This window comes from Trichechus manatus, unplaced genomic scaffold, assembly GCF_000243295.1.
Source record: "Trichechus manatus latirostris isolate Lorelei unplaced genomic scaffold, TriManLat1.0 scaffold00103, whole genome shotgun sequence".
NCBI classification, from domain to species: domain Eukaryota; kingdom Metazoa; phylum Chordata; class Mammalia; order Sirenia; family Trichechidae; genus Trichechus; species Trichechus manatus.
In genome coordinates this window covers 4,606,470-4,633,278 of record NW_004444039.1, presented here as the reverse complement: position 1 = coordinate 4,633,278, position 26,809 = coordinate 4,606,470, and the positions used below count along the sequence as shown (strand labels likewise).

The following is a 26,809-nucleotide window of genomic DNA, read 5'->3' as shown; positions in this document are numbered from 1 at the left end:
TCCAGGACCCTCGGCTCATTTACCAGTCTCATTCCTGTTGACGTATGCTCTTAAAAAAGCAGTCAAGTGTTAGTACCCTTTGGAGTGAAAGGCCAGCTCCCTTTACAGCAAAGGGGACTACATAGAACCTGTGTGAACAGGGGTTACAGAAGGCTCTCAGGAAGGAGCCAGTCGACAGATGGCAAAATAGACTCAGGGTTCCATTTTCCACAGGGGTCTCCAAGTAGCCGGAGGAGCTGCGCTCAGGACAACGCATAAGGGCAGACACATCACCTCGTGTTCCCTTTATCTTAGTCTACTCAGCAGTAATTTTTTTTTATTTTTAAATCGAGGTAAAATTCAACCTAACATAAAATTAATCATTAACCATTTTAAAGAGTACAGTCAGTCGCATTTCGTACATTTGCAACATTTCCCCACCATCACCTCTGCGTAGTTCCAAGACATTTTCATCACCCCAGAAGGAAACCTCGGACCCATTAAGCAATCACACCTTATCTTCCCATTCCCCAGCCCCTGGCGACCACTTATCTGCTATCTGTTTCTATGGATTTATCTACTGGGGACAGTTCCTATAAATGGAATCATATGATATTGTCCTTTTGAGATTGGCTTCTTTCACTCAGTATAGTGTTTTCAAATTTCATCCATGCTGTAGCATGTATTAGAACTTTATTCCTTTTTATGGTGGAATAATATTCCACCGTATGTATGTACCACATTTTGCTTACCCATTCATCAGTTGTGGACACTTGGGTTGTTTCCACCATTGACTATTGTGAATAATGCTACTATGAACAAGTATTTGTTGGAGTCCTTGCTTTCAATTCTTTTGGGTATGCACCTAGGAGCGGAATTGCATAGGTGCTAATTCCATGTTTAACTTTTTTGAGGAACCGCCAAACTGTTTCCCACAGTGGACAATAACACCTTTACTGTGATGTTTCCCTTGTATTTGCAGGGAAGCAGTTCAGTTTTCAGAAAACTAGAAAGAGCAACATCGCTTTGGGCTTAAACTAGCCTCTTGCTTTTTCTTGATTCTCTGTTTTTGTCCACAAGTCACACATCTTGGGTCAGAATCCAGGCTGATGAATTTCTTTTGCTGGAAATGTACGTGTATCTTCTTTCATAATTATTCACTTTTTCTTTCATGAAAATATTTGGTCTACTTTCATCTATGTATGGTTGTCTCCATTGACAAGATGGACTCCTCAAAGGTGAAGTTATATCTTCTTCCTTCTCCTATTCCTCAAGTGGAGATCTGTATTGATACCGCTAACTAGACCTTCAAAGAAGTGATAGGTAAACATTCCCCAAATCTTTCTTCCTTGGTAGAGAATACATTATTTCTGGAGACAGAGAATGCAGGTCTGTTGTGTTTTAGTGGGTGATATTGATATATTGGTAGCTACATAGTTTGCTGACTATTTTTCGCTATATGAACAGGTGGTCATGCTATGGGGCACTTCCTTGAATTTCCAATCCTTGATTACACATGAAAATGTCTGCACTCCAGACAAGGAGATAGCATTGTAGAGATGGGATGGCCTGAGAGAACTGAGATGTTCAGGGGTAGAAAAGTGGTTAGTATTCCTGGGGCTTGGGGTAAGAGCGAAGAGAGAAGTCTGGGAAGTGGTTTTAAGCCAGATCAGGAAAGGCTTAAGGCCATGGGAAACAGTTTGGCCTTTATCTTGAAGGCTAAGGAGAACCCCTGAAAGCTTTTAAGCAGGGACTGACTAGATCAGATTCATATTTAAGAAGGACTGCTAAGACAGCAGTGTGAAGAATGGCTATGAGAGGCATGGGTAGTGTGTAAAGAGACTTATTAGTAGGATATTGAGATCATCTACTGGAGAAATGATGAAGGTCTGAACTCGGTATGTTAGGAGATGAATTTGAAAGATATTAAGCAAGCAGAATGGGTGGGACTGATTTCTATCTTGCTTTCCTAATAGCCGTCTGTCATGGTTTGAATTATGTCCCCCCAAAAATGTGTGTATCAGTTTGGCTAGGCCATGATTCCTGGTACTGTGTGATTTTCCTGTATGTTGTAAACCTGCCTCTATGATGTTAATGAGGGAGGATGGGTGGCAGTTGTGTTAGTAAGGCAAGACCTGCTCTACAAGACTGGATTGTGTCCTGAGGCAATCTCTTGAGATATAAAAGACAGAAGTGAGCAGTGAGACAGGGGGACCTCATACCATCAAGAAAGCAATGCCAGGAGCAGAGCACGTCCTTTCGACCGGGGTCCCTGTGCCAAGAAGCTCCTAGTCTAGGGGAACACTGATCGGAAGGCCAAGAGAGAGAGAAAGCTTTCCCCTCGAGCTGACACCCTGAATTTGGACTTTTAGCCTACTTTACTGTAAGGAAATAAATTTCTCTTTGTTAAAGCCATCCACTTGTGGTATTTCTGTTGTAGCAGCACTAGATGACTAAGACACCATCCTACTCCTTCTCTTAATGAATAGATCCTCTATGTTACTGGGAGGAGGAGAGCGACCAGGTAAAAACCTAAATTTCCCAGACTTCCTTGCAGGAGCAACTAATGAGAATAGTGGACTGGGCTTCTGGGAAACTTTTAAAGGGGATTTACTCAGCTGGAGGTGCCTTAATTGCCTCTTCCCTCTTTCTCTTTCTTTCTGCCGGGAACTTGGAAACAGCCATCTTGTAATCCTGATGTGTTCTTCAGAATGGAAGCCATGTGAAAAGCAGGGCAGAGAAGAAAGACAGGAGTCCAGGGGCCTGATGACATAGTGGAACCAACTTACCAATCTGAACTTCACACTATGTGAGAAAAAGATAAGTCCTTGTCTTGTTTGAACCACTATTATTTCCGTCTGTTACCATCAGCCAAATGCAATTCCTAACTGAGACAAATGGTGATAAGTTGTAGGTAGGGGGTGAGAGCAAAGAGCCAGACATAGACTCCAATTTATTTCTTGATTGTTGGGGTGGATGATGGTGCTAGTCACAAAGACAAGGAATAGAAGGGGAATGTAGGAACAAGATGATGAATTTAGCTTTGTGCATATTGAGTCTGAGGCATGTCTGCCATGGACAAGTCTATGTCCAGGAAACAATGAGATGTAGACCTCAGCTCTGGAGACATACTTCTGGACATCATCACCCTACAGGTAACAGTTGAAGTCATGGGAGTATATGAGATCACTCAGAGAGAGAAAATGAAAAGAGAAAAGGACCAGGACAAAGCCCAGAAGAGTCCAGCATTTGAGAATGAGACACCCATGAGGAGGACAGAGAAGACTCAGCCAGAGAGTTAGGGAGATGACCTATAGAGAGTGGTGCCATGGAAATGAAGGACATTCAGAGGACAGGGTAGTCACTAACACCACAGTTATGAAGTACTGAGAAAAGAGAGGAGACGGCTCAGGACGGAAAATGGTCAGAAGATTCCTTCCTTCTATGAAAAGTCTGGAGGAGTGCTGGCTCAGTGGTAGAATTCTTGCTTTTCTGTGCAGGAGACTCGGTTTGGATTCTGGCCAGTGCCCCTCATGCACAGCCACCACTCATCTGTCAGTGGAGGTTGTGTGTTGCTATGATGCTGAACAGGTTTCAGTGGAGCTTCCAGACTAAGATGGACTAGGAAGAAAGGCCTGGTGATCTACTTCTGAAAATCAGCCAATGAAAACCGTATGGATCACAGGATCTGATCTGCCACAGATCATGGTGATGGTGTAGGACCAGGCAGCTTTCCATTCCATTGTGCATGGGGTCACAATGAGTCCAGGGATGACTTGTTGTCAGCTAACAACAATGACAACAAAAAACCTTCTCAGAATGATCCGTCCGTAGAAGGTGGTCACAGGTTTAATTTGTGTCATGATACCATCACACTTGTGATTCTTTTAGAGTCTCATAGCACCCTATTGTTTTATTTGTTAACCATTCCCTCTCCCACCAACTGATCTATCTCCCCAAATGTGTCAAATGGCTGTAGCACACTGAGGTAAAAGATAACTGCGGTTGTGATTCTGTGCTATGTTAAATACATCATTGTTGTTGTTGTTGTTAGGTGCTGTCAAGTTGGAGCCAACTCCTGGGGACCTGCTATATAACAGGATGACATGTTGCCTGGTCCTGTGCCATCTTCACGATCCTTGTTATGTTTGAGACCATTGTCACAGCTATTGCTTCAGTCCATTTCACGAAGGATTTCTCTTATTCTCCTTGGTCCTGTACTTTACCAAAGATAATGTCCTATATAGGGCTATATATTGAGAGTCTGTATATAGGACTCTGATATAAGAGAAGAAAAGTTTTTAAAGACGGTATTGAAAAAAAAGGAAAGGCAGAGGGCAAGAACGTATGCATGTGATAGTGGTACCAACAGAATATTCCTCTCTTCCAGTGGTGGGAGCCGTGCTCTCATGGCCTCCTCGGTCTTTGTTGGATGCTGAGCAGAGCTATCATGGGATGGATCTGTCTTTTATCTCTGCAGTCAAAGTAGTATGATGTTTACAGTTGCTTTCCTAAACTTAGAAGTTATTTTCTTATACTCAGAAGTGAGGAGTATGTCTTCTGGGGAATGTCCTCAGATTGCATCAGCTGGCATCTGAGGACCAGCTCTCTCTGTGCTCCAGGTCTCTCAAGGATGCTTAGTGAACCTGTTCTAGCTTTGGGCAGCTTCCTGCTTGGAAGGATTAAAATAATTGCTTTCATAAGGAGTGCCTTGTCACTTATGAGCCGTGGCTGGTCCTTGGCCCCTTAACCAGCTCTGGGAGAGTTAGGGAACAGTCTCAGCATTAACCAGGAACTTCCTGGGTGTAAAGCTTCCCTTCAAGATGTCACACTATGTCAAATTAAAGATATGATCCCTGCTCCCAAGTTGCTTAAACTCTAGATTTGGGTGAAGGTTAGAGAGGAAGAGAGGACAACATTTTAGTCAGAACTCCTCACTTTTTGGCTGACTATCTATAAGCAGGGAGCAGGGATGGTTCAGTGGTAGAACTCTGCCTTCCATACAGGAGACCTGGGTTCGATTCCCAGACAGTGCACCTCAAGGGCAGCCACCACCCATCTGTCAGAGGAGGCTTGCATGTTGCTGTGATGTTGAACAGGTTTCGGTGGAGCTTCCAGACTAAGACAGACTAGGAAGAAAGGCCTGGTGATCTACTTCTGAAAAGCCAGCCAATGAAAGCCCCATGGATCACAACAATCCAATCTTATTTGTCCATGGGGACCACATGAGTGGGGGGCCAACACAATGACAGCCAACAACAACAACGACAACATCTGTAAACATGCACATATATGATCACATAATCTGTCACACATACGAAGATGCTGTAGAATTTATCTGTTGGTCTTAGCTATCTAGAAAAAAGCTTAGGTCTTGAGAAGTCACACTTGATATTAAAAAAAAAAAGTTTTAATTCTACTTTCACTTTTCTTAGCTTATTCCAAATTAATTCCCCCTTATTTTGGATATATTCTAGACATCTTTTCCAGAATGTACCAGATTAGAGCTGTGGAGATGTGTTGTCTCAGGCAATTGCAATAGACTATCTTCAAGGAGAAGTGATTTTTACGAACTTGGCACTAAAGCAATGGTTCCCAAACTTGTCTGACACACATAAGTATCTTTTATGAATTCCAAAGCCCAGGCCACACCCAAACCAAAAAGCCAAATCGGTTGCCGTCGAGTCGATTCCGACTCACAGCGAACTTGTAGGACCTAGTAGAACTACCCCATAGGATTTACAAGGAGTGACTGGTGGATTCGAACGGTTGATCTTATGGTTAACAGCCGAGTTCTTAACCACTGTGCCACCAGGGCCCCTAGACCACATCCAAGACTGATTAAGTCACAGTCTCTGAGGGTGGGACACAGGCATTGGTATTTGTGGACGCGCCCTCTTGTTGATAGTTGCTGTCGAGTCTATTCTGACTCATAGTGATCCCTTGTGTGTGGAGTAGAATGGTGCTCCATAGAGTTTTCAAATCTGTGACCTTTCTGAAGCAGATGGCCAGGCCTGTCTTCTGAAGTGCCTCTGGGTGGGTTTGAGTCACCAACCTTTCCATTAGTTAAGTGCTTTAACCATTGGCGCCACCAGGGAACTCCTGGCGGCTCCCTCGGTGATTCCAGCTTGCAGAGAAGGTAGGCAACCATTGCACTGAAGACGAAAGTAGAAAAATGGAACGTTCAGTTGTTTAGTATTCTGGGGCCATTTTGTGCGGGAGCAATTATCTTCCACATTTCTAAAAACAGCCTCTATCTTCCTTGAGGGACATGAAGGTTAGACGATGTCCTGAGCAGGTAGCTCAGGTAGCAGAGATTTGCTTTCCTTTCCTGGTTCTTGATAGTCCTGGAGGTATCACTGTGTTACAAGTGTGACCCCCGTGAAAGGCCCCTCCTCAGTCTTGCAGGGTTTGTGTCTAAGTATCCTCTGGAAATGGAAAAGATGGGAACTTAGGGGCCTTCGAGATGGGGCATGTTGCAGTCATGGCTGCTTGGATCACAGCCCTCAGAGAGATGTTCCTTGTCACCTAAACCTAAACCCATTGCCGTCAGACTGATTCTGACTCATGGCGACCCTATAGGACAGAGTAGAACAGCTCCATAGGATTTCCAAAGTTGCAATCTTTACAGAAGCAGATTGCTACATCTTTCTCCTGTGGAACAGCTGGTGGGTTCTAACTGCTGACCTTTCGGTTATCGGCACAACACTTAACCACTTCGCCACCAGGGCCTTATCACCTAGTACAATAAAATCTGCACAAGGATACCGCCATTTTCTGCAATGACCAGGGAGGAGAAAGGACACCCCCAGTAGTCAAGGGTATCACACCTGGACCTAGCCTCTTCCTCGTGACTAGATACCTGTTCCCCTTCCACAGTCTTCTCCCTTTTCTTTCGTTCTGTCTAGACTCTCCTGCTACCACGCCTTGTTCCCTTGGACTTGCAACTCTTCTCTATAGAGACACGGATGTCCCTGTACCTTAATCCATCCTTCGCTCTCACAAATTTTATAGCCTCGGGCTTTGTTAAGTGTCCACCACCTTCCTGCTCTTTTAAGCTTCTGCTGTTGCAGCAGACGATGCGGTGAGCTCCAATCCCCTGTGTGTGAGTGGGAGAGGGCCAGAGATGTGGGGCAAGTTGTGAGGACCCAGGGTTTCTGCCCTATTTATAGGGGCGTATGGGAGGATTGGGGGAACAAATAGGAGGGGAGATGTCTAACTTTACCCTGTTGCAGACACCCTTCAACAATGGAGGCTTACTAAAAGGGTGCTTATGCTGTAATGTTGACTTATAAGAGGTGTCCCTGGGTGGTACAAACAGTTAATGTGCTTGGCAGCTAACCCAAAGATTGGAGGTTCGAGTCCACCCAGAGGCATCTCGGAAGAAAAGCCTAGCAATCTACTTCTGAAAATTCAGCCATTGAAAACCCTATGGAGCACAGTTCTCCTCCGACACACTTGGGGTTGCCATGAGTTAGAACTGATTTGACGGCAATTGGTAAAACTTGTAACAGAGTGAACTATGAGCTTTCATGTTCAAGATGACATTTTATTAAATCAAAACTCCCCAAAAATGCATTGGAAAAAAAGCTTAGAAAGTGATACACAAAAATGTTAGCAGTGGTTGCTTTTTGGATGGCATGATTATGGCTGATTAGAAATATATATATATATTTTTTTTTTCACAAGGAACATATTGTTCTTCTAATTAAGAGAAGACAAATCATTCTTTTGAAACAGGATGTCCAAAATGATGCTCCCGAGTTTAAAAAAAAAAAAGAATGCTACAGTGTTCATTCCTCTCTGTTTAATAAGGTAGGGAGGGAAGTAAGCTACTTTAGCAAGATCTACCAAACAAGGCAGGGGAATGGTTCAGACGTAAATTAATGACAAGCTACCCCTCCCAATGGAGGCCCAAGCTTGTTTCTTGGCCTATGCAGTGAATGCTTTCTCCTTGATTACTTTCATTTATTTTAAATTTTCATCATGCTTGGCATATAACAAGCAAGTGATCAATAAATATTGGTCAATCGAATGAATTAAATATTGAATCTAGAGGCAGAACTTTGGTTATCTAGAAAAGTTGGCTTATTCCCTCAAATAATTATGACAAATGGCATGATTTGTGTAAAAGAAAATTTGAACAAAGACCAAATTTATAGTCAAAGAATAGTCGATGGGAGTAATAGGTATGTTGAGTTCATACTCAGAAAATGAAAGAAAGCTTCACATACACAGTAAGACTCAAGCTTGATTTTGAAGAAATAAACAGAAATTGTATTGAAAGGAACCGGGATATTCTAGGCACGTGGACTGGCTTGTGCCAAGATCTGATGGCTAAAGAAAGGTGAGCATAGAGGGTGGCCGGGCTGTCGATGGGAGCAGATGGCATGGGCAAGGAAGATTCTGGCAAGGATCGCTGATAGAGTGAGTGGGCATAATTGGTGAGAAACCACAAACAAGGAGATTGGATCTCCTTCTGATGCTTGCACATGAGGAGCTTTTGCAAGTTTTTGTGGGAAAGTGCTCTTAAAGAGTCTTCCTGATCTCTGGTCCTTTATTCTATGGCAAAGGAGGGATGCTCCTTCCAGAGAGGGACACAGGAGGAAGCTGGAGCTGTCTGCCGAGTGGGCCTCTTTGTCCTTCTTATTCTCACTCATTTTTACAGGCAGTTTTAAGACAGAGGTCCCCAGGCTGCAGAGAATTCCATTGCCTCAAGCAGCTTGCTTGGCACGCCCCATAGCTTTACATTAGAATCCCGGTTCCTTTGCTTGGCACACCCCCGTAGCTTTATATTAAAATCCTGATTCCCCTCTTCATAACTGCTGCCCCCCAACTAGAGGAAATTGGTGGAAACTGGTTTAGGCGCCATGTTGACATTCAGGATAATCTTTTAGCTCATTAAATACCTCATGCATAGTAACCTCCCTGCCTCTGGGTGGGGTTTAATCACCTTTTTCTGAACAGGCGATGTATGAAGTTATATGTAAACCTCATTGCGCTTGCGTAGTATGATTAAGAATGTTGCTGATGTAACTTGCATAAACTTCCTACTTGTAATCCCTTAACAGTAACCTTCCCCCTCACCCTGGATGAGCAGTCTTGGCCGCAGCAGCCCTGACAGTTCCTTTCCTTGCGCAATGAAATAAAGGTACATTTCCACTCTCCCTCCTCAGTCTCTCATTTATTGGCTGAGATGAGTTTCACCGAGCAGAACCTGGGGTTTCCACCCAGCAACATGTCCAGAGGAGAAAGGATAAGCATGGATGAGAAAACTACCCCTTCTAAAGATACAGGGTGGCCTTGGGCATCTAGGAAGAGGAAGAATTTTATCCCCTCCATGGCTAGTTGGGGGAAACCCTGGTGGCATAGTGGTTAAGTGCTACAGCTGCTAACCAAAAGGTTGGCAGCTCAAATCCACCAGGCTCTCCTTGGAAACTCTATGGGGCAGTTCTACTTGTCCTAGAGGGTCCCTATGGGTCAGAATCGACTTGATGGCAATGGGTTTGGTTTTCTTTTTTTATGGTTAGTTGAGGAGTCCCTGGGTGGTGCAAACGGTTAACATGCTCTGCTGCTAACCAAAAGGTTGGTGGTTCAAGTCCACCCAGAGGCACCTCGAAGAAAGGCCTGGAGATCTACTTCTGAAAAATCAATGATTGAAAACCCTGCGGAACACAGTTCTACTCTGATCCACATGGGTAGTCATGAGTTGGAGATGACTCAATGGCAACTGGTTTTTTTATGGTTAGTGGAAGGGTCATCGTTACCCATCCTCCATTGAAATTCCCTCTGCTGACACGCATTTCCTGTTTGGCTCTCTTGCACGATCCCTTTTCTCTCAGAGGCTTCACAGCTTTCTCAGCAGACTGCTCTTACTGTATTCCCATAGCTTTCCCTATGGCCTGTGTACCAAGAACTGCCCAGTCTATTGACACCCTAACTTCCCTCCTGAGTTCCAGATTCATATTTCCAGGCATCCGCTGGATATATCCTACCAAGTATATTTCAGGCAATTCTAACACGACATGTCCAAAACTAAACTCATTCCTTTTTCTCCCACTCCTGCTCCTCTTCTGCTTCCAGTCCCAGCCTGGCCCCAGCGCACAAACGGAACACCCATTTGCCCGTGGCTCCTTCTCAACTCTCCTCCCACATCTAGTCAATCCTGCACCTTGACCAACCTACCTGTGAAAGTCTGTGGACTCTATTTACTTTTCTTTATTATTCTTGTGCTAATTTTGTTCCTTAACCTTTTTCTCCTGGAACAAGAGATCGGTTAACTCTTCACTGGTCCCTCTGCCTTTGATTCTTCTCTCTTTCCAATGCATCCTTCCCGTTTGCTGCCAGAGAAACAAATTGGATCATGTCAATTCTGCTTAGAGCATTAGAGGCTTCCCTGGCCTAAGGCTCGAGCACAAACTCCCCAGTGTGGCTTACAAAGGCTTCTCAATATGGCCCCAAGTACCTTCCCAGCCTCATCTCACATCACCTCTTGTCCTTTCCACCTCCTTTGCTCGACTCTGCTCTAAACCAAAAAACCCATTGCCGACGAGTCGATTCTGACTCATAGTGACTCTACAGGACAGAGTAAAACTGCCCCATAGGGTTTCCAAGAAGCAGCTCGTGGATTTGAACTGCCAACCTTTTGTCTAGCAGCCAAGCTCCTAACCATTATGCCACCAGGGTTCCCAGTTCTGTTCTAGCCACACAAAAATATTTCCTGTGCCCCAAACACAACCTGCTTCCATTCTCTACTTTGGTAACTGCTGCTTCTCTGACATGGCTTTCCCTCCTGCCCCAGCCACAAGCCCCGACTCATAGTGCAGCTCACAGCACCTTTTCTGCGAAGGCTTTTTCATTCCTTACATACATGTATATATGTATGTATGATTGCAAAATACATATAACAAATTTTTGCCATTTTAACCATATTTAAATATACAATTCAGTGACATTAACTACATTCTCTATGTTGTGGAACCATCACCATTTCCAAAAGTTTTCCAGCTAGACAGAAAAATTGGTATGCCTTAAGCAATCACTGCTTTCATTATCCCTATTTACCTGCTTCAATTAGAGTTTGCATCATGATGACTTATTTCTGTGGTTTTTTCTCTTTTAGGATGTGAATTCTATGTTAACTGTTGTTGTTAGGTGCCATCACGTGAATTTTGACTCACAGTTACCCCATGTGACAGAGTACGATTGCCCCATAGGGTTTTCTAGGCTGTATTCTTTACGGAAGCAGATTGCCCGGCTTTTCTCCTGGGGAGGCCATGAGTGGGTCAAATCGCCCACCTTCCAGTCAGCAGCTGAGTGCTTGACCACTGTGTCACCAGGGTAGCAATGAGTTTTATAGAAGGCAGGATCTGAGTTTTATTCATCTTCATAGTCCCAAGTCCTAACCCAGAGTCTGGCAAAAGTAAATTCTCAGTCAATATTTGTTGCTTACGTTTGACATTTTTTCCCTGAAAGATTCCATTTGCTTTATAATTTTCTCTCTCAACCCAGCCTCACCCAAAACCCATTGCCGTCAGTCAGTTCCAACTCCTCAGTGGTCAAGCGCTTGGCTGTTAACCAAAAGATTGGCAGTTCGAACCCACCAGCTGCTCCGAGGGAGAAAGATGTGGCAGTCTGCTTCCATAAAGATTACAGCCTTGGAAACCGTACGGGGCAGTCGTACACTGTCCTACAAGGTCACTATGAGTGTATGTATCCCTCAACAGGGTTAGACAATTAGTGGGGTATTCTTATCACCCTCTCCTCACATCTCTATAGAGGCAGGAGAAGAACTTCCCTCCCTCGGGAAAGAGAAAAATACAGGGAGGGGCACTTGTAGCCTTTTGATGAGGCCCCCTCCTCCTGTCCCCACCCAGCTACTCTTGTTGGGCCCAGCACAGGGCTCAGCCCTTCTGCGTGCTCCCTCAGGCGAAGCTGTCCTCAGCAAACACACTTCTCTCCTGTTGTTGGTTGGCCTCAGGTTGGCAGATGACTGGGAGCCCCATGCACAACAGGATTGGACCATTGTGATCCACAGGGTTTATTTATTTTTTTAATGATATTTTATTGTGTTTTCAGTGAAGGGTTACACAGCAGTTTAGTTTCCCATTCAACAGTTTCTACACAAATTGTTCAGTGACATTGGTTACATTCTTCACGGTGTGTGAACATTCTCATCATTTCTGTTCTAGTTGTTCTGTTTCCATTCATCTAGTTTCCCTGTTCTCTTACTTCTTATCTTTGTTTTAAAGGAATTATTGACTGTTCGGTCTCATACAGATGGTTTTTGAAAGATGCACAGGACTCAAGGGTCTTTATTTTGGGAGCCAATCTGTTATTTAGCTAATAGGTGACCTCAGGGGTTTGTTCCAGTGCAAGGTTCAGAGATTATCTCAGGGTAATAGTCTCAGGGAGTCCTCCAGTCTCAATGGGTCCAGTAAGTCCGGATTTTTTAAGAGTTTGGGGTTCTGGTTCACATTTTTCTTCCATTCTGTCAGGATCCATCTACTGTGGCTCTGATAAAACTAGTCAGTAGTGGCAGCTGGACACCATCTAGTTCTTCTGGTCTCAGCATAGATGAGGCCATGATTCATGTAGACTGTTAGTCCCATAGACTAGTTTCTTCTTTGAGTTTTTGGTTTCTTTCTTTCCCTTTTGTTCCAGAAGAGTAGAGACCAATAGCTCTACCTTAGATGGCTGCTCACAAGCTTTTCAGACTCCAGACACTACTCACCAAACTCGGATGTAGAACATAGTCTTTTTGAACTATACTACGCCAGTTGAGATCCATAGGGTTTTCATTGGCTGATTTTCAGAAGTAGATTGCCAAGCCTTTCTTCCTAGTCTGTCTTAGTCTACTAGCTCCACTTAAACCTGTCCGGCATCATAGCAACATGCAAGCCTCCACTGACAGGTGTGTGGTGGATGAGCATGAGGTGTGTTGGCCAAGAATTAAACCTAGGTCTTCTGCACGGAAGGAGACAGTTCTACCGTTGAACCATCACTGCTCTCGCTGTCCTCTTTGGTCCCGTAATAAGTGGCCATTGCTATCCAGGCCTGCTTGTGACAGGGTGTGGGGGTTTAATTATTGCTTTCTTTTTTAAGTTTGGGGAGATATTAGGAAACCCATCGGTTTTCAGGCCTAAGCCTCAGACTCCGATCAGCTTTCTTAAAAAGAAAGCAGAGATTTTGATACCCATCTGTCTGACTCCTGTGACTATCTCTTGACTGGTCCCAACTGGGAGCTGGGTGGGGTGGGTAGGCAATAGAATTGGGACAGGGATATTATTTATTTGTTCCTCTAAAATCCCCATATTGTTCAGATTTTATCATTCTGCATTGAAGATATCAGGAGTTGTACAAATCCCAGTCATCTGGAGGAATTTTAAATCACCTATGATTTCGGAGACGTGTGTTTGCTTTATAGGGTAAAGGGGTGACTAGGACATAAATTTGTGTGTGGTAAAGGCTTTATAACTATTTAAATGAATGAGTGAAGGGGTTTATGGGCAGCGACTTATGGTTTAAACTCACATACCCTGAAGCAAGAGAAGAAATAGATTTTCCATTTTCATCTATCAGATGGGCACAGACCAAAAAGTTTAATAATCCACTGTGCTGGAGACGGTGTGGGAAAGCAAACAATCTCCTACATCGCTGGTAGGAGTGCTCTTTGTTGAAAATATTCCATAATCCCAAATCTAGGGTCATTTGGGAATAGCTATCAAAAATACAAATGCACACGCCTTTTGACCCAGAAATTCTGCATCTGGTAATTTATCCTGTAGATATACTAACACATGCAAGATGACTTTGCATGTAAGGGTACCCATTGCCACATCATTTACAATAGCACAGATTTAGAAATAATGTAATTGTCCAGCAGGAGGGGACTTGTTAAATCAGTGAGGGTGCATCCTAATGGATTATTTAGCTGTGAAGAAGAATGAGGCCTGGTCAACAAGGAGATATAGACTCGCACATGCCAAGGAGCAAAGGCGGCAAGTGCGAGCATCTGGACCCTGATTCACCTGTTCCGACAAACTAAGAGTAGGGGAGGAATATGCTTCTTTTTGTCTAAATCGTTACAGGTGGATTCCATAAACATCATTCATTGAACAAAACTTCTTTTCCCGAAGATGTCCCTTTTATCACACACTAAACACTGTTTGCAGTAAGTCAGTTTCTGAATTATCTACGGCACTCTGCTCACTGACTTTTCTGCCAGCTTTGGAACCATTTCCCAAAGTTTTCATTATTAATTCTTAAAAGTATGTTTTAATATCTGGTGGGGCAAATTGCCCCACATTACTCTTCTTTTGTCAAATATGTAAAGGTTGGCAGTTCAAATCCACCAGCTGCTCCTTGGAAATCCTATGGGGCAATTCTACTCTGTCCTATAGGGTTGCTATGAGTTGGAATTGCCTCGACGGCAACAGGATTGGTTTATTCTAAGTTCTTCATTATTTGAGATGCAATTTAATAGTTTGTTAAACTAAGATAGTAATTGGAACTAAAAGCATTAAGAATAGTAAGTCTTTGTCTTAGTTACCCGGTGCTGCTGTAACAGAAGTACCACAAGGATTTCTTTAACAAACAGAATTGGCTTTAACACAACAGAAGTTTATTCTCTCTCACAGTGTAGTAGGCTAGAAGTCCACATTCAGGGTGCCAGCTCCAAGGAGGCTTTCTCCCTCTGTGAGCTCTGGGGGAAGGTCCTTGTCATCAATCCTCCTCTGGTCTAGGAGATTCTCAGCGCAGGGACCCTGGGTCCAAAGGACACGCTATTCGGCTGGTTCTTGTTTCTTGGTGGTATGAGGTCTCCCTGTCCCTCTGCTGGTTTTTCTCTTTTATATCTCAAAAGAGATTGACTTACAACACAACCTAATCTAGCAGATTGAGTCCTGCCTCATTAACATCACAGAGATAAGACTTTCAATATACAAGAAAATCACATCAGATGGCAAAAAGATGGACAATCACACAATACTGGGAATCACGGCCTAGCCAAGTTGTCAGGTATTCTGGGGGGACACAATTCAATCCATGGCAGTCTTCACATCTAAGGGCAGAGGGTGAAAGAACGAGAACACTCCTTGTATAGCAATGTGGAGTGATTTCCAAGAGAAATGGAAACAATCAAGGTGTACAACATGGAGTAAGTTGTGCTGTTATTTAGAAGAAAGAGAGAAACTGTATTTGTTTGCAATGCTTGAAATATACAATAGAAACTGATAGTATTATTTGCCTCTGGGGAGGGTTACCAGATGGCTGGAGGGACAAGGCTAGGAGGGAGACTTTGCTATATACCATTTATACTTCTGAGTTTTAAACAATGTAAACATTTAATTAAATTAAAAGGTACAGACACACATACACACACATACCTTAATTTTTGTTTTTAATTGTAAGGAACCATTTTTATGTATTTGGAGGAAACCTGACATTGATTTCCTTACGGTGACAATTCAGGAGCATGAGTTAATGCAGGCCAAAAGGGATCAGTGCTTGGTGTAACACAGCGGTCAGTATGCTGGCTCTGTGATCAAACTCTTTAGATTTGCATTTAAGCTCTACAACTTTGTGACCATGGACAAGTTACCAGTTTAAGCCTCAGTTTTCTCTTTAAAACTGGGTTCCCATGTGGTCCTGTCTTAGCTTAGGGTCCCTTTCAAAGAAAGAAACCAAGTTAACAGAGAAACTTAGTCAAAAGCAATTCAAGTGTTTATTGCAATTTCTTAAGAAAATGCCAAGAAGGTAGTATATGCGTAAGAAATAGCTAAACTTTTAAAACATTCTCTGTCTTTAACTTGTCCTCTCTCACTTCCAACAGAGAGTAGCTATACAGGTAGTCCCTGACTTATGACATACCTGGCATATTCGAGTTGCAACAAACTGCACTTACAACTGTCCTTCTCTTTTTTTTGGTACATCTTATGGTTAGTAATATGTACTACGTACAGTGTCGCACCGTGTAATTTGCTAACGTTATCATTCTCAGCTGTTCACTTGAAGATGTTCAACTTTATGATTTACTGTTCAAAACACTGCCATATAGTTTCGTTTTCGAAACTAAATCAGGGGCTTCAGTTGCTTGAAAACATGAAACCAAACGCTGATCGCTTTGCTAACGTTGATAGGCAGATTGAGGAAGCAGTGAGATGTTACCGTGAAATACAGGAATTAAAAAAGAAAAGGACCATGGACATAACTTTCACTAATTTTCTGACTAGAAATACCAACTCCATTCCCAGGGATAATCCAGATGATCCAGAACCTTCCACCAAGTGGAGTTATTACTGCAACTGACAAAATGCCAACATCGTCTAACTCTTCTTCATCGTTGGAGTAAATTTTTATGATTTTTGTATTTTTTATGTGTGTATATTGTTGTTGTTAGGTGCCGTTGAGTTGATTCCGACTCATAGTGACCTTCTGCACAACAGAATGGAACACTGCCCGGTCCTGCACCATCCTCACAATCATTGCTATGTTTGAACCCATTGTTGCAGCCACTGTGTCAGTCCATCTCGTTGAGGATCTTCCTCTTTTTGCTGACCCTCTACTTTACCAAGCATGATGTCCTTCTCCAGGGACTGGTCCCTCCTGATAACATGTCCAAAGTATATAAGATGTAGTCTTGCCATCCTTGCTTCTAAGGAGCATTCTGGTTGTACTTCTTCCAAGACAGATTTGTTTGTTCTTTTGGCAGCCTGTAGTATATTCGGTATTCTTTGCCAACACCACAATCCAAAAGTGTCAATTCTTCTTTGGTCTTCCTTGTTCACTGTCCAGCTTTTGCATGCATATGAGGCAACTGAAAACACCATGGCTTGGGTCAGGCGCACCTTAGTCTTCAAGGTGACGTCTTTGCTTTTGAACACTTTAAAGAGGTCTTTTGCAGCAGATTTGCCCCTTGCAATGCATCTTTTGATTTCTTGACTGCTGCTTCCATGGCTGTTGATTGTGGGTCCCAGTCAAATGAAATCCTTGCCAACTTCAATCTTTTCTCCATTTATCATGATGCTGCTTATTGGTCCAGTTGTGAGGATTTTTGTTTTCTTTATGTTGAGGTGTAATTCATACTGAGGCTGTGGCCTTCGATCTTCATCAGTAAGTGCTTCAAGTCTTCGTCATTTTCAGCAAGCAAGGTTGCTTAACGCAGATTGTTTATAAGTCTTCCTCCAATCCTGATGCCACGTTCTTCTTCATTTAGTCCAGCTTCATGGATTATTTGCTCAGCATACAAACTGAAGTAAGTATGGTGAAAGGAGACAATCTTGATACACACCTTTCCTGACTTTAAACCACACAGTATCCCCTTGTTCTGTTCAACTGACTGTCTCTTGATCCATGTACAGGTTCTTCATGAGGACAATTAAGAGTTCTGGAATTCCTATTCTTTGCAATGTTGTCCATAATTTGTCATGATCCACACAGTCAAATGCCTTTGCACAGTCAATAAAACACAGGTAAACATCTTCCTGGTATTCTCTGCTTTCAGCCAGGATCCATTTCATATCAGCAGTGATATCCCTGGTGCCACATCCTCTTCTGAATCCTGTTTGAATTTCTGGCAGTTCCCTGTCAATATATTGCTGCAGCCACTTTTGAATGATCTTCAGCAAAATTTTACTTGCATGTGCTATTAATGATATTGTTCAATAATTCCTGCATTCTGTTGGACGACCTTTCTTGAGAATAGGCATATATATGGATCGCTTCCAGTCGGTTGGCCAGGTAGCTGTCTTCCAAATTTCTTGGCATAGATGAGTGAGCACTTCCAGCACTGCATCCATTTGTTGAAACATCTCAATTGGTATTCTGTCAATTCCTGGAGCCTTGTTTTTTTTCCAATGCCTTCAGTGCAGCTTGGACTTCTTTCTTCAGTACCATCAGTTCCTGATCATACGCTACTTCCTGAAATAATTGAATGTCCACCAATTCTTTTTGGTATAGTGACTCTGTGTATTCCTGCCATATTCTTTTGATGCTTCTGCGTCTTTTAATATTTTCCTTACAGAATCTTTCAATATTGCAACTCGAGGCTTGAATTTTTTCTTCAGTTCTTTCAACCTGAGAAATGCCAAGCATGTTCTTCCCTTTTGGTTTTTATCTCCAAGTCTTTGCACATGTCATTATAATACTTTACTTTGTCTTCTTGAGCTGCCCTTTGAAATCTTCTGTTCAGCTCTTTTACTTCATCATTTCTTCCTTTTGCTTTAGCTACTCGACGTTTAAGAGCAAGTTTCAGTGTCTCTTCTGACATCCATTTTGGTCTTTATTTTCTTTTCTGTCTTTTTAATGACCTCTTGCTTTCTTCGTGTATGATGTCCTTGATGTCATTCTACAACTCTTCTGGTCTTCGGCCATTAGTGTACAACATGTCACATCTATTCTTGAGACGGTCTCTTAATTCAGGTGGGATATACTCAAGGTCATACTTTGGCTCTCATGGACTTGTTCTAATTTTCTTCAGTTTCAACTTAAGCTTGCATATGAGCAACTGATGGTCTGTTCTGCAGCTGGCTCCTGGCCTTGTTCTGCCTGATGATATTGAGCTTCTTCCATTGTCTCATACCACAGATGTAGTCAGTTTGATTCCTGTGTATTCCACCTGGAGAGGACCATGTGTATAGTTGCCGTTTATGTTGTTGAAAAAAGTATTTGCAATGAAGAAGTTGCTGATCTTGCAAAATACTATCATGTGATCTCTGGCATCGTTTCTATCACCAAGGCCATATTTTCCAACTACTGATCCTTCTTTGTTTTCCAACTTTTGTATTCCAATCACCAGTAATTATCAATTCATCCTGATTGCACATTTGATCCATTTCAGACTGCAGAAGTTGGTAAAAACCTTCAATTTCTTCATCTTTGGCTTTAGTGGTTGGTGTGTAAATTTGAGTAACAGTTATATGAACCGGTCTTCCTTGTAAGCCTATGGATATTATCCTATCACTGAAAGCATTGTACTTTAGGGTAGATCTTGAAATATTCTTTTTGACGATGAATGCAGTGCCATTCGTCTTCAAGTTGTCATTCCCGGCATAGTAGACCATATGATTGTCGAATTCAAAATGGCTGATACCAGTCCATTACAGCTCACTAATGCCTAGGATATCGATGTTTATGAGTTCCATTTCATTTTTGACCATCTCCAGTTTTTCTAGATTCATGCTTTGTACATTCCACATTCTGATTGTTACTGGATGTTTGCAGCTGTTTCTTCTCATTTTGAGTCGTGCCACATCAGCAGACGAAGGTCTCTAAAGCTTGACTCCATCCGTATCATTAAGGTTGACTCTATTTTGAGGAGGCAGCCCTTCCCCAGTCGTCTTCTGAGTGCCTTCCAACCTGAGGGGCTCATCTTCTGGCACTATATCAGACAATGTTCCACTGCTTTTCATAAGGTTTTCACTGGCTAATTTGTTTCAGAGGGTAGACCAGTGGGTCCTTCTTCCTAGTCTGTCTTAGTCTGGAAGCTCACCTGAAACCTGTCCGCCATGGGTAACCCTGCTGGTATTTGAATACTAGTGTCATGGCTTCCAGCATCACAGCAACACGCAAGCCCCCACAGTACAACCAACTGACAGATGTGTGGGGGATGTATATATATATGTATTAAAATATATCTGTAAGTTTATACATAAAATTTCCAAACCCTAAAGACAAATAAAGATTAGATTTATAAAGATACTGATAATGAAAGTCAATAATAATGACAACTTAAAAAAAGAGAGATATTTGATTTTTGTCAGAACTGACTTAAAATGGAGTTAGCAGCATATAACCCAGACATAAATTGGGGACTAGCTGTACTTGAAAAATTCCACTCCTACCTCACAACTAAAACTCCTTACTCTCACCCTGCCGTGCTTTCTTACTGCTATTCTTTTTTTTCTTCCCGCCAGTATTCTCTCCATTTCAAACACCCATCTCCTTCCTTCTCAGGCTTGAGCTATTCTTCCCCCATCTGTGGATTAAGGCCATGAGCTGAGGATATGGGGAAATGCCGTGTGAACCAAATTAGAGTTTTATCAGCGGAAATGGGAGTGGACAGACATAGGAAGGAATAGAAAAGAGGCTTTAAAGAAATTCTTATTATTGTTAGCTCCTGTTACACATGTAGAGAACATATAACATTGCCTAACATATTATAAGCACTCAAGAAATCTTAGCTATTAATATCATTAGTAACAACCACACTCTCACACTCTGATAGTAACAGTAACAGCTAACATTTCCCGAGAGTCTGCTATGTGTCAAGCACTGTTATCACTCTGAATATGTACTAACTAGCTCATGAAAGCTTCACAACAACGCCATGATGTAGATGATTTTATAACCCCCATTCACAGACGAGGAAACAGGTAAAGGGAGATTTAGTAAGTTGATTGGAGTTACAAAGATAGGAAATGAGAGAGACAGATGTGAATTCGGTCTCACTCCACCTCCCATCTTTACCGTCTTCTTGTGTTGCCTCTAATTCAGGGTTCTTGTTTTAATTGCGAGTCTCTGGGTGGTGCAAACGGTTAATGTGCTTGGCTGTTAACAGAAAGGTTAGAGGTTCGAGTCCACCCAGAAGCACCGCAGAAGAAAGGTCTGGTGATCTGCTTTCCCAAAATCAGTCACTGAAAACCTTACAGAGCAGAATTCTGCTGTGACAGACATGGGGTCACCATCCTTCAGAATAGATGTGATGGCAACTGGTTTTTTTGGTTTTAATGTGATCGTCATGGAACTAACCAATCGGATCCTTCTGTACTAGAGGTTTTCTCTTGCCAGTTTCTATAGCCCTTAATGGTCTCAAATGAGCTCACATATCATATGAGTACACATTACCCATAACGGATACATTCATGCCCATGGGAAGACAGTTGCTCTTACTGCTTTTTCCTTAGCTCTTTGGACCACAGAAAGGCCTCTGCCAGGGAATTCTTCATGAATGCATTTGATAGCTCTCCCCATGGCCTCCCCAGCTGCCTGTCTACTAAGGAAAAGTGTGCCGGTGCTAACTAGATAAATTAAATGCCTTTAACAAACTGGCTCAACGTACTGGGGAAGGTACTAGAATATTTTTTTCCAAGGTTGCCAGTGCAACAAGAACAATATTCTCAACACATCAGTGCATGCTTCATTCCTCGTTACCAGGTTGCTCCGGCTTTGAACTCACTGATTCAGTGGCTTTTGGTGCTTCAGGGGGACGGGGGGAGACCACCCAGAACAAAGAATCTTGGCTTAGCTTTGGGTTTCATGTTAGAACTGTTATAAGCAAAGTGATCCATGCTTTGCTGAGAAAGAAAAGTGTTTGCCCAGTGCCAAAAAGCTTTCGTCTGCAGATCAAGACATTACGCCGAGTGAAATCAGTCAGTCGCAAAAGGACAGATATCGTATGATTGCGCTCACATGACATATCTAGAATAAGCAAGTGCAAGGAGCCCTGGTGGTGCAGTGGTTAAGTGCTCAGCTGCTAAACGAAAGATTGGTGGTTTGAACCCACCAGCTGCTCCATGGGGGAAAGACGTGGCGATCTGCTTCCATAAAGATTACAGCCTTAGAAACCCTATGGGGCAGTTCTACTCTGTCCTGTAGGGTCGCTATGAATCAGAGTCGACCCTTCAGCAATGGGTAACTGAATAGAGACCAAAATTTATTAGTTACCTGAGGCGGGGGGTGGGGAGAAAGGGAAGTGGGAAGGGGGACTCACTGCTTAGGGGACACTGAGCTTCTGTTAATGGTGATGGAAAAACTTGGAAATGATGATGGTTTCACAACATGATGAACATAATTAATGTCACTGAATTGTACATGTGAAGAATTTTGGAATGGCAAATGTTTGGTTACATATATCGTTACCACAATTGAAAAAAAACAAAAACAAAACAAACCTTGGAGGTCTGAGTCTGGAGTGTTGTTATAAGCCGTGTTGTGGAGAAGAGAAAACAAGACTTAATAAAAGATCCTTTACCTCTGGAAATACAAAACTGTTTCAATTCAGGGAAGAAGAGCTGAGGAGAGAGAGGACGGCAGTAGGTGTGTTCTGGTTGCTTTCTCAGGCTTCAAATTCTTGGTGAAGGCGGATGTGTGAGGTGAGGAGGAGACGGGAGGTGAACATACTCCAGACAAGCTGAGGGAGAAGCTGACACAGAGGGCCTGGGCTCCCGTTCCTCATTTAGATCCCCTCACATGGTACCTCAGCCCCACAGAGAAAAAAAAAAAGAACGATGTGATGGTTTAGTGCTTCTGGCTCCATGCTGCTGCCTGGGGTGTGAGTAGGAAATTCAAAAGTTTCCATGTTTCCGTGGGAGATGTGGACAATAGCTGAGAAGTTGGCTTGAGGAGTGTCATGGATTGAGTTGCATCCCCAAAACTATCCGTCAGCTTGGCTAGGTCATGATTCCCAGTATTGTATGATTGTCTACCATTTTGTCGTCTGATGTGTAAATCCTGTCACTATGATATAATGAGATGGATTAGCGGCAGTTATATTGACGAGATCTGTAAGATTAGATAGTGTCTTAATCCAGTCCCTTTTGAGATATAAAAGAGAGAAGTGAGCAGAAACACATGGGAACCTCATACCACCAAGACAGCAGTGCCAGGAGCAGAGTGCGTCCTTTGGACTTGAGGTTCCTGCGCAGAGAAGCTCCCAGACCGAGGGAAGACTGATGCATCACAAGGACCTTCCTCCAGAGCCGACAGAGAGAGAAAGCCTTCCCTTGGAGCTGGCACCCTGGATTTGGACGCGTAGCCTACTGGACTGTGAGAGAATAAACTTCTGTTTGTGAAAGCCGTCCACGTGTGGTATTTCTGTTACCACAGCACTAGGTGAACAAGACAGGGAGCTTGCTGGGGGAGGTCACCATGGTGAAGGACAAAGTTTTCCTGAAGAAGAAGGCTGGCAAGGGGTTTGCTGGAGTTGGGGATCAAAAGGGAGCTGCAGCCAGCTTGTAGGGCATCTGCCGGCCCCTAAGAGCTTGGTCAGCGGGGGAGAAGGCCAAGGCCCCTGGGAGCAAGGAGAACAGATACTGAGTTATACTGGCCTTGGGCGCATCACAACAATAGCAGGGCTGACGGAGGCCTGTGCCCAGACGCAGCGGAGACCCTGCAGCCCAGATGCCCTCCCTCCACTGCTGTGAGAATTCCCATACCTCCCCCTACACCTGAAAGGAGGCGGCGGGGTGAGCCCTGGAGAGAGGGGAGACACCCTGCAAACCTGAGCATTCGCTGGAAGAGATCGGGTTTACCCCAAAGAAACTGTTTTAAGCTGCAAGAAACTGAGTTGCTTTCTCAAGCTGCCACCATCATAGCTGGAGTAGGGATTTCTGAGCCAGTTGCAGAAAAATGGCAAGTGTGTGTGTGTGTGTGTGTGTGTGTGTGTGTGTGTGTGTGTATGGGCGCGCAAGCACGCGCGCATGCGCGTGTGTATATATGGAAATGTTGATCTCAGCTACCCTAGGGGAAAAACAAATATATGTCATCTGGATTATTAAGCATTAGGATGAAGCCAACTCTTGCAGAGGTCCAGAAGAAAAGGATTGGCGATTTATAGGCTTGAAACAAAGGAAACAGCAGAGTATGGCGGCGAGGTGGGGAGTGCTGGATGGTGGCCGATGTAAGACTGTTCCACCGCTCAAAGTACGTGCACGTGATTAACTTATTTAGTGAACTTGCTATTTCTTCTCCATGATTTTCCCAAACCAATACCGTGCCAGGAAGGTAACTACAGTATAAGTCACCACTTTTCATTCTACCTTTGGAGAGCAATAATTCATGGCAGACAAAAACGGTAACGTGGATCAGGAGGTGCAAATGGTTAAGTGCTTGGCTATTAACCGAAAAGGTGGCGGATCAAATTTACCCAGAGGTGCCTCAGAAGAATAGCCTGGTAATCTACTTCCCAAAGGTCACAGCCTTGAAAACTCCGTGGAGCACAGTTCTACCCTGACACATATGGGGTTGCCATGAGTCCGAGTCAACTTGACTGCAACTGGTTTGGTTTTTGTTTTATCTGTGTCTCTACCAAAGAAAGAAACCCTGGTGGCGTAGGGGTCAAGTGCTATGACTGCTAACCAAAAGGTCGGCAGTTCAAATCCACTAGGCGCTCCTTGAAAACCCTATGGGGCAGTTCTACTTTGTCATGTAGGGTCTGAATTGACTTGATGGCAACAGTTTGGTTTTTTTTTTCTTATCAGAGAAGGAGGCGTTGATGGTGGGAGAGTGGATGGGACTGCGGTGGAGGAAGGCTAATCACAGCCCCCACCCCCGTCAGGGGGTAAAGGAAGGTTGAAAGCCTTGTTGTGGCTAGGATCATTTTCTCTAGCGCCTGCTAAGCTGCTTTACTCCAAAATCTCTTTATAAACGATCTTGTTTTTCTCTCTTCCTTAGACGCCAGTTCCTCTGGTCTCAGCACCGTGACAGATACCATGAGACTAACAACGCAATGTGATTTCCGATATGCATAAATCCCAGAGTCTAAGGGTGTAGTTAAATCTCGTCCTTACAGCTTAGAAGTCAAACAGGGTTGGTAATCATTTTTAGAGGAGGATTGTGGTTTTTGTGTAAAAACTGCATCATTTTGCACAACCCGAGACCAGTGTGAGCGCAGTAGTGAAATTGCCCACTGCGTCCAAGTATCAGCCAGCAAGGCTCCACCCAGGCTCCTGTCGCTGGGCCTGCGGAGATGGTGTATTACGGGGCTGAGAGGATGTTCCCGTCACTATAGCCTTTTCCTCCACAATTTCCCTTCGAGTTGAGAACCGTATGGATAAAGCCAGTATTGTGGTTCTACTGAGAATGTGGCATTGGATCAGTTATCTGCCAAGAGGTCATTCTTACTTGGTACTAGCCTTTGTTCCAGAAGAAATGACTTCTCAAGGCGCCATTAACTGAAACATCTGTTTTGTGATAATTCCTCCCTTCTTCTTTTTCTTCCCCATCCCTGTCATATTAGCAGTTAAACGTTGCTGAAATGGTGATGATACCACTAATTAATTTCCTCTCACGTCAATGGAGACTATTGGATAGTGGAACATGTTAAAAAATAAAAAGACCCCAAACGCGGGCCTTCCATCTGTCCTTGATGCACTGGGACTTCCTTCAGTTACATGTTCTTATCACTGTTCTCTGGAAGATGATGGAATGACAGGTCTGTAAAATGAAATCTTTTCTCTTTCAACAGATACCAAACCACCTTCCCCCACCGGCAAAAAAAACAAAACAAAACAAACCCGTTGCCAGTGAGTCAATTCTGACTCCTAGTGACCCTGCAGGACAGAGTAGAACTGCCTCATAGCGTTTCCAAGGAGCGCCCGGTGGATTCGAACTGCCAACCTTTTGATTAGCCGCTGAACGCTTAACCACTGCACCGCCAGGGTAAGTGAACATTTTTGGTTTCTCCTCACTGTGCTCCCTTACAGATGCATGAAGAGCTAGTAACACTTATTCCCATTTTAGGATAAAGCTGAGTCTGTGCAAAGTTATTTGGTGCCACTCAGTTTCTTGGTAGGTCCCTGGGTGGTGCAAATGGTTTGTGCTCCGCTACTACCTGAAATGTTGGTGGTTCAAATTCACCCATCAGCACTGCGGAAGAAAGGCCTGGCAATCTACTTCTGTCAAATTACAGTCATTGAAAACCCTGTGGAGTGCAGTTCTACTCTGACACACACAGGGTCTCCATGAGTCAGAGTTGACTTGATGGCGAAAGGTTTTTTTTTTTTTTTTTTGAGAGGAAAGAATTGGAAATTTACTGTTACAAAGTTCTGATACAACATGTAAAGTGGCATAATATCACTTGAAGTTAGACTGTGATAAGTGAAGGATGTATAGTATATATTCTAAAGCAACTACTAAAAAACCAATTATAGCTAATAAACCAACAAAAGAGATAACATAGAATTATTTTTAAAAATGCTCAATTAATCAAAAGAAGGCAGTAAAAGAGAGATAAAGGAAACAAAAGAGTTGATTAGACAAATAGGAAACTAATAGCAAGTTGGTTGATCCAAGTTCAATCATATCAATAGCTACATTAAATTTAAACTATGCAGAGCAATTAAAATGCAGAGATTGTCAGATTGGATAAAAAAAAACTATAAGTAACTTATAAGAAACCACTGCAAATGTGAATATATAAGTAGATTAAAACTAAACGAATAGAAGAAAGATGCATCGTGATGATACCAAAAGAAAGCTGGAGTAGCTATACTAATATCCAAACCAAAAAAACAAACCCATTGCCACTGAGTAGATTCTGATAGCGATGGTCTAGGACAGAGTAGAACTTCCTCATAGGGTTTCTAAGGCTGTAAGTCTTTACTGAAGTCGACTGTCATATCTCTCTCCCTCAGAGTGACTAGTGGGTTCTAACCACCGACTTTTTTGGTTAGCAGCCAAGCGTCTTAACCCCTGCACCATCAGGGCTCCTATGTTAATATCAGAAAATGTAAATTTCAGAGCAAAGAATATTACCAGGAATTAAGAATATCATTTCATAATTATCAGGGGGTGAATTCATTAAGAGGACAACAATCCTATACATTTATGTACCTAACAACAGAGCTGTGAAATGCTTGAGGCAAAAACTGATAGAACAGCAAAGAGAAATAGAAAAAAAACTATTGTCAGGGATTTCAATACTCATTTCTCAATTACTGATAACACAAGTAGGCTGAAAATTAGCAAAGATATAGATGGTATTCACTCTCATTATGTCTATTCAACATTGTCCTGGAGGTTCTAGTCAGTGCAGCAGGCAAGAAAAAGAAACTAAAGGCATCTATATTAGACAGGAAGAAGTAAAACTGTCCATTTACAGGTGGTATGAGCA

The 26,809-nt window shown here is 43.0% G+C and overlaps 1 long non-coding RNA gene across 2 annotated transcripts; it reads left to right on the top strand.

Annotated features, from left to right (window-relative positions):
• Positions 1-2,416: 2,416 nt before the first annotated feature.
• LOC111821753 (uncharacterized) lies at positions 2,417-25,258 on the top strand. Of its 2 annotated transcripts, XR_002825092.1 has the most exons (4): positions 2,417-2,503; positions 2,690-2,788; positions 24,370-24,504; positions 25,163-25,258. It is a non-coding gene; the product is annotated as an uncharacterized LOC111821753 (long non-coding RNA). The 2 variants fall into 2 exon arrangements; XR_002825091.1 differs by having other exon boundaries at positions 2,427-2,788.
• The last annotated feature ends 1,551 nt before the right edge of the window (positions 25,259-26,809 follow it).